The sequence below is a fragment of the Staurois parvus genome, unplaced genomic scaffold (genome assembly GCF_062004578.1).
Source record: "Staurois parvus isolate SC_StPar_1 unplaced genomic scaffold, SC_StPar_1.0 ptg000111l, whole genome shotgun sequence".
Lineage (NCBI taxonomy): Eukaryota > Metazoa > Chordata > Amphibia > Anura > Ranidae > Staurois > Staurois parvus.
In genome coordinates, this window is record NW_028317907.1 from 719,016 (window position 1) to 725,551 (window position 6,536).

At 48.6% G+C, this 6,536-nt stretch overlaps 1 pseudogene; it reads left to right on the forward strand.

Moving 5' to 3' along the window:
* The first annotated feature begins 352 nt into the window (after window positions 1-352).
* LOC149467452 (U2 spliceosomal RNA) lies at window positions 353-513 on the forward strand (annotated as a pseudogene).
* The last annotated feature ends 6,023 nt before the right edge of the window (window positions 514-6,536 follow it).

The following is a 6,536-nucleotide window of genomic DNA, read 5'->3' on the forward strand; positions in this document are numbered from 1 at the left end:
TGCTGTATAAGTCCCTGTAATAAAAATAAATTGTGCCCAGGGCAGATGCCCCTCCTGCCCACCTCTTGCCACGGCCTTGGGTGCAGCCTTTGAGCCATTGATCAGAGACACTGTCTGCTGCACTGATGACACTGTATGCCAGAGCAGCAGCCAGTGTCTCTGATCAATAGCCAGCAGTACAATATCACCATAGTGACACTGCACTGCTCTGGTGACTGTAAGTTAAAAAAGAAAAAAATATTTTTTTTTCTTCTTTTTTTTTTTACATACTGTCACTAAGTATCACTAGTATTAATGAGAAGTATGGGGTTTGGGGTTTTCCCCAAATTATACTTACCTAGGTGGGTGAAGCATCGCTCCTCTGCCTTTTGGCTAAGATCAAGTGTAGTATCTGTTCTTATCAGTGTCCAGTAGGGGGCTCCACCATCATTCCTGCTTGCGGGGATGATTGGTTGTATAGTACTCCTGCTGGTAGGATGGTGGTCATGATGCTTAGTACAGGCTGGAACAGAAACCGAGGTGCCCACAGGCAGTTGGGGCCCGGGAGTAATTCCCCCTGGAAAACCTGAGGGGCCCAGTTCCTCCTGGTTTGAATGGATCTACCTTGTCTGGCCAGGGGCCGGGGAGGCAGAAAGTCCACGGAACAGTGCCCCCTGAGTGGTCGCCTCAGGGGTGCTCTTAGTAACACATGGGGGTGGGATCCCACGTGTGAAACGTGCATGTGGTCACTGTTCTGAACACTTTTTCTGCACTGCGCCTTTTAGGGCTAGGCCTTTTGGCTAAGTCCAGGGCAATTTTTATGCTACGGGCCTCAGAGCCTGGCCAGTGCACAATCTGCACGGCCACTTTTTTATTTTTTATTTATTTAACTTATTTTTCTCCCACGTTTTGTCACTTTTCACATATGTGTGTGTTTTTTTCCTCACGGATGGAGGGTGTGGGTCCTCGGGCCTACCCTGAAGTCTAGGGGATGTGTGGTCTTTGGTTCCTTCCTCCCCTGTCCCTAGGGGGTTTTCTCTTCAGGAGAGCCCCCTTACCAAATACTTGGTGGCTGGCTTCGGCTGGCCACAAGGAAAGGAGTCCGCCAGGCCTTTTGGCTAGGTGGATCACATGGGAACCTTAGTCCCTGTCAGGAGCTTTGTGCCCCGGGGGATCAGGGTAGAGGTCCTACCCCTTCGGGGGGTGGACAAAGCACACCCCTAAGTGCACTTTTTTTGTGTTGGCTTTGCACTAGCACATTTTTTGTTCACTTACGGGTTTTCGTTTTTCGCACTTCCGCGGACTTAAAAAAAAAAAAAAATCGGTCCAATGCTGCATTTGTCCCCCGCTGGCTCTACATGTGAGAACTCAGCGATCATATGACCACCGATCGTTGAGTTCTTACAGCCACTCTGAGCAGAGAGCGGTGACTGACATTCACCGCTCTCTGTGCTGCCCCCTCCTGCGCTCACTGGAGTGCTGGGCTGTGGAGGGGGAGGGAGCGGCTGGCTCAGGCGCTCAGCGGATCATTGGTGCTGCTCCAGACTCTGGGGTGGATCCCGACCAGGGGCAGACTGGACTGATAACTCATGGGGCCCCCAGGCAATAGGGGATCATGGAGCCCCTGTGTCATTGCCCAAACTCAAAAAAGTCTATGAAAAGGTACCAGGGGCATCTCATGGGGCCCCCTACTGACCCAGGAGTTTCCAAATGGTCAGTCCACCCCTGATCCCGACTTTAAAGTCGGGTTCTTTCCCCAGCCTGGATCGTCTGAAAAACACTTTCAGCTGAAAACAGGTCAAAGTGCAGAACGAACTGGACTCATGTGATCCACAGGTGAAGTACAGCCAAAAGAGCTTCTCCTTTAATATGTCTTTTATATCTGCCTTGAGTTTGGCTTTAAATTATCACCAACGGCAAAGAAAAATATGTGGAATATACAAACGTGGACGTGAATGACACTTCTGTGTTCCTGACAATCACTGTTCGGTTTATTGTGGAGTTTTATTATGAAGCCATGAAAAGGCAGCACGGCGAGATGCAACTTTTGTGAAATGAATGAAAAAAAAAAAACATCACAAAGCGGCAGGGCTAGTATCAGGCGGAGGCTCCAGATTGTGTTTGTAATGCGTAGCACGAGGTGTCAGCACGAGAGATAAGATGACAAAAGGCGCGATGACGTCAGCGAGGGAGAGTGGTGTTGTCTATCTCACATGAGCCATGCACACAGCACAGATGACATCTCATCCCCGCAGCCCCCAGTAATGACTCCGCATGACAGTAAATAGCTGAGTCACCCAGCGTGAGTCAGCAAATGGTTCTCCTGATTCATGCCACTAACTGGGTCAGGCCTTTTCAAAACGCACGGCAACTAAATGCCGCCTTCCAAAATGAACCAAAAATAAAGGGAAAAGCATAAACAACTTTCACTCACACAGAACTGAAGATTGAATAAGGCATTGCAATATGTCTCAATTGTGTTAAGACAGGGGGGCCCAACCTTTTCAAGAGTGAGGACCACTTAAGTGCGGGCCACAATGAAATGAAATGGTTCAGAATTTCTTCTTTTTTTATTTTGAATAGCATAATGAACATTTTCCTGAATGCTAGGTGGGAGGGTGAAAAACCATCTTTCAGAGGTTGCAGGAGGAAAATGAAGAGGAAAAACAGAATGTGACAGGGAGGCCGCATGGGCCCCCTGGAGCATGGGCCAGGGATGCCATTGTGACCCCTGACATTATACCAGTGGTTGGAGGGGGTAGTTGGTAAAAACATATCTCAACTATAAGGTTTTACTGACCCCCCCCAAACCACAAATATAAACAAGCATTTACTGTCCTGAGCCCCCTATAAGGCTGCCTTCACATTGACACCTGCGGCTTTCCTGCAGATTAGCTGTGCTTTGCCATGGACTTGTGGCAATCTTATATCCACTCCCTCATCATATCACGACTCGTTTACTGCAACTCCCTCCTCACTGGTCTGCCTCGCCGCTGGCTATCCCTGCTTCAGTCCATCCTGAATACGGCTGCCAGACTCATTCACCTTTCCAACCGTTCCGTTTCCGTCACCCCCCTCTGCCAATCCCTCCACTGGCTTCCGATTGCCCAACGGATCAAATTCAAAATCCTAACACTGACGTACAAAGCCGTCCACCATACTGCCCTGAACTACATCACTGACCTAATATCCAAGTACCACCCAACACGCACTCTCCGCTCCTCACAAGACCTCCTTCTCTCTAGTTCCCTGGTCTCCTCCTCCCATGCCTGCCTCCAGGACTTCTCCAGGGTGTCACCCTTCCTCTGGAACTCCCTGCCCCAACCCATCAGATTATCACCTACTCTCCTCTCCTTTAGGCGCACCCTGAAAACCCATCTCTTCAGGGAAGCCTACCCCACCCCCTGCTAACTTGCCGACCTCCACCACTCTTCCTACCACCCCATCCCCCACAGCTATCTCCTCCTGTACCACCATCCCCTCCCTCCTAGATTGTAAGCTCAAAAGAGCAGGGCCCTCGATCCCCTCGTGTATCGCATTGCATTGTATTGTTATTGTTCTGTCGCATGTACTGTCTCACATTATAATGTACAGCGCTGAGCAAACTGTTGGCACTTTATAAATACTGTATAATAATATAATAATAATATCTTGTGGGTGTGATGCACTTTCTGAAAGCCCAGAACTCACTCAATGGGTTGCCGACTCTGGGCATGCACTTCCCTGATTGGAGGACTCGGGCCACACCAGAGGGCTCTGTGGGCCATATGAGGCCCATGGGCCACAGGTTGAGCACCGCTGTGTTAAAATGACTGCACAATACAATCTGTTCGCACAATCTCTCTTAGATGTACCAACAACTGTATAATGTAGGGGGTAGAGGAGAAAAGAGGAGAGAAGGACTGAAGATGAGGGAGGAGAAAAGAGGAGAGGAGGACTAGAGATGAGGAGACAAGAGAGGAGGACTAGAAAAGAGAACTAGAGATGAGAAGATGAGAGAGGAGAAAAGAGGAAATGAGAGGAGAAAGGTGGAAAGGAGGACTGAAGATGAGATGTACAGAGAGCAGAGAAGAGGAAAGGAAGACTGAAAATGAGAAGATAAGTGTGGAGATAAGAGGAAAGGAGGACTGAAGATGAGAGGATGATAGAGGAATGAACAGGAGAGGAAGACTGGAAATGAGAAGATGGCAGAGGAGGACTAGAGATGAGAAGATGAAGGAGGAGAAAAGTGGAAAGAAGGGCTCAAGATGAGATGATGAGGGAGGAGAGAAGAGGAGAGGAGGACTGGAGATGAGATGACGAGAGAGGAGAGAAGAGGAGGACTGGAAATGAGAAGATGAGAGAGGTGAAAAGTGGAAAGGAGGACTGAAGATGAGATGATGGGAGAGGAGAGAAGAGAAGAGGAGAGGAGGACTGGAAATGATAAGATGGGAGAGGGGGGCTGAAGATGAGAGAGGAGGGAAGAGGAGAGGAGGACTGGAGATAAGTTTATGAGAGAGGAAAGAAGAGGAGGACTGGAAATGAGACGATGAGAGAGGATATAAAAGGAGAGGAGGACTGGAAATGAGACGATGAGAGAGGAGATAAAAGGAGAGGAGGACTGGAAATGAGAAGATGGGAGAGGAGAAAAGAGATGACGAGGACTGGAAATGAGAAAATGGGAAAGAAGAGAAACGGAAAGGAGGACACTAAAGATGAGATGGTGAGAGAGGAGAAAAGAAGAGAGGAGGACAGGGGATAAGAAGATGAGAGATGAAAAAAGGAGAGGAGGGTTGGAGATGAGAGAGGAGAGAAGAAGAGAGGAGGACTTAAAAGTGAGAGGATGGGAGACGTGGACTGAAGATGAGAGAGGAGAGAAGAGGAGAGGAGGACTGAAAATGAGGAGATGGAATGGGGGGGGGGACTGAAGATGAGAGGAGAGAAGAGGAAAGGAGGACTGAAAATGAGGAGATGGAATGGGGGGGGGGGGGGCTGAAGATGAGAGGAGAGAAGAGGAAAGGAGGACTGAAAATGAGAAGATGATTGAGGAGAAAAGGGCAGAGGGGGATTGGAGATGAGAAGGTGAGGACAGAAAAGGAGAGGATGAGGGAATGAAGTAAAGAATGGAGGGGGGGGGGGGGGCTGGAGAGAAGAGAAGATAAGGAGATGAGTAGAAAAGTATGAGAGGAAGCGAGGATAACAAAGGATGAAAGAAAGAAGGAAAGCATGAGGGATGGACTTGAGAGACAAGGAGAAAATAAAGACACGAGGAGCAGAGAGGAGAGGAGAATGAGAGAGAAGATAAAGAGGGAGGGATGGAGAGGAGAGAAAAGCAGATGACTAGAGAGGAAAGGGAAGACTAAAAAATAAGGGGAGAGAATGAGGGGAAAAGAGATGCAGAGGTGAGGACGAAGGGTAGAAGAGAGAGTAAATGATAAGTAGAGGACTGAAGCACTCTTCTCACTTTACTGCTCTGCACCAACACTAGCGGCATGGAAATCTTTGGTGGATAAAGAAGTCCCTTCCAACAAAGCTGCCTACTTGAGTAGCAGGCCCTTACCAAGTGTGAAAAGATACGGGGTGGATGGATCTTCTACTGATACAGTTTTTCATTAGGTCCTACTGTAGGGTTTTCCATTATGATGTTGGACAGGACTATGTCTTATCAGCAGACGCTCTGATCCTTGACACTGGGGAATCAGATGGTTCAACTTGATATATTTTGTAAGTGTACCCATACTTTGCCTTTCACACGTGGAAATATTATGTTGGAAGCTTCATTGAGGTATTATATCTCGTGGGGGGGGGGGGGGGGCGTGCACCATCTATGTCTGTATACAAATGTGCTATTATGGGGGGCTACACCTCACCTGTTTTAGTATTTGCTTCCCTCCTGGTGAAATCTAGTTGCGCATATTTGACGAGGCAAAAGCCTGTTTGTTTCAGGGCTTTTGCCCTATTTTATGTAGCACTGCCCTCAGAAGGGTCGCTGGATTTGGTTTGGGTCCCCCTAAGCTCTGCACAGTCAGGCAGCATGCATTTTCCACACTTGTACCCTCAGAGTCAGTAAACAGTCCTTGAGCTGGTTTCTATTTGTTTTCATTAAGTGTTAACAACTTGGATGGGGTCTAGGGGTATATGGGATGCCCAAGGAACTGCAAAACTCGAGGACAAACTTCTTAGCAACTATGTACAAAAAAGGTGGACTGCCAAAGATAAAGCACTGTCCCATTTTCGGTGTACCTCCTCAGACCCCGGATGAATCCTCCTCTTCACCCAACTGTTCTGAGGGTATCCCTGAGCAAGGGGGTCCCTAGAGCTTGCAATTAAGCAGTCCCAGGTGAAAACTAGTTTGGTATTGCACCTGGCCACCCTCTCCCCTTATCCAGCCCAGGGGGTGTAGGAGTACTCACACTGTTCTGTCCTGTCATTGTGGTGGATTTGGTAGCTGCTTTCAGGCCTTTTGCTGGGCTGGCTCCTTCTTTGCTGCTCAGGATGTCCTCTCCAGGAAATATTAGGCAGTGGAGATTCTCCCATCCAGCAACCAGCCTGTATGTAGGCTCCCCTACCTGGGGCCC